This window comes from Tupaia chinensis, unplaced genomic scaffold (assembly GCF_000334495.1).
Source record: "Tupaia chinensis unplaced genomic scaffold, TupChi_1.0 Scaffold000422_1, whole genome shotgun sequence".
In the NCBI taxonomy this organism is placed as follows: Eukaryota; Metazoa; Chordata; class Mammalia; order Scandentia; family Tupaiidae; genus Tupaia; species Tupaia belangeri.
In genome coordinates, this window is record NW_006159927.1 from 509,737 (window position 1) to 511,792 (window position 2,056).

Consider the following 2,056-nt stretch of genomic DNA (forward strand, 5'->3'; position numbering starts at 1 on the left):
ATTCAGTCTGGAGTTTGGGTTGCTCTAAGATTAGAAAGTGTTCAGGATCCTAGTTTATTTTCTTTGTATAGTCTCCCAGTTTTGTTTGTTTTTTTTTTTTTTTTTTTTTTTTTTTTTTTTCGCTTTTTTTTTTTTTTTTTTTTTTTTGCCCAGGCTTGATCTAGACTCTATTTTGGTGTTTTCCATCTGACTGACTGATGCTAGATCTGAAGTAAGAGACCCAAGGAGCCAGAGGGCTAGTAATTCTGTATCTCCAATGTATTTTTTTTTTGAGAGTTTTTTTTCGCTATAGGGCATGTGCGCTCGCCAGACAGAGAGAGACAGAGAGACAGAAAGCGAGAAATCACCCCCCAGGGGGATGGTCACACCACAATCCCTTCTCCTCCATTCTCCTCTTGGGATCTTGGGCACGCACGCACATGCGCCTGGCATGAGTTTTAAGCCACCTGGTCCGGGATGCGAACCACGGTCGACTATGTGGGAGTCCAGCGACATAGCCATTACGCTAACTGCTGGTTCCCTATTTCCAATGTTTTTGTGGATGCTGAAGACTCTCCTGTGCCCCAGGACAAAAGGCGAAAGTCACAAGGGGGAATAAGTTACAAAGTGGAGCTCACTTATATTAGTCTTCCACAGAGAGTTCTCATTCTGCCTCTTTCTCCTGTCATCTTCCTATCATAACATGTCACTGGGAGGGTAGGTGCTAGTGTTTAAAGGCTTAAAAAGTTCAGTTCATAAAATATTTGTGAAAGCCCCTTTCTTGGAATCAATCTTAACCTGTGACATTAGGTAACTCCCAAGATATAGAAGATGTTCTGAATCAATATAATCTCCTAAGATGCTACCAGGACTATTTTTAGCCTTTGTTAGACTTAAAAACCCAAGATCCTGGCTATGGCTTCTAAGAGAATGAGTCCTGGTTTAATAATCCCATTTTTGTTCTTATTTATCAGCACAGTCCAATGAAACCTACTGTGAAGATGGTTTTCTCTTCTTATTTTACAGTTGTATATTATTATGATTGTGTGTATGTGTGTGTGTGGGGGGGGTGTTTTACATGGTGTCTCACTGTGTCACGATCCTCCTGTCTGTACCTCCTGAGTGACTGGGGCTATAGACATACACCACTATGCCTGAATTTTTAGGGTGGGCTGGGAATTGAACTTGGGCCTCCCATGTGGCTTCAGCTTGCTCAACAGCAAAGTCCAGCATGTGCTACTATGGTTGGGTTTATTATTGTTGTTGTTATTATTTTGATATAGGGCATGTGCACTCACAGGAGAGAGGCAGAGAAAGACAGGGAAAGTGAGTTTTCATGGAAGAGGTCTTTTATGTCCTTAGTTAAATATTTGGTTGTCAGAAAAGTCATGAAAAACATACAGCATGACTTTTCCAACAATCCAGTATACTCCCAGATATCTTACTTTTGTAGCTATTATAAATGAGATTGCTTTCTTGATTTCTATTTTAACTAGTTATTGGTATATAGAAACTATTAATTTTGTGTGTTAATTTTTATCTTGTGACTTTATTGACATTATTTATCAGTTCTAAGAGGTTTTTTTGTGGTGGAATCTCTTTTTCTATATGTTAGATAATATCATCAGCAAACAAAAATTATTTGACTTGCTCTTTTTCAATTTGGATGCTCTTGAGTTCTTTCTCTTGTCTAATTTTTTCTGACTGGAACTCACATTACTATGTTGAATAAAAGTGGCAAAGAGGGCATCCTTGTTTTATTCTAATTCTTAGAGGAGAAACTTTCAGTTTTTACCTGCTCAGTATGATGTTAGCTCTGGGTTTATCATATAATGGCCTTTATGGTGTTGAGGTATGTTCTTTCTATTCCAAATTTGTTAAGAGTTAAGAGTTTCTGTCATGAAAGAATGTTGGATTTTATCACGTGCTCTTTCTTTCTTTTTCTTTTCTTTTCTTTTCTTTTCTTTTCTTTTCTTTTCTTTTCTTTTCTTTTTGAGAGGTTTTTGCTATAGGGCACATGCACTCACCAGAAAGACAGAGAGAGAGAGAGAGAGAGAGAAAGTGAGAAACCACCCCC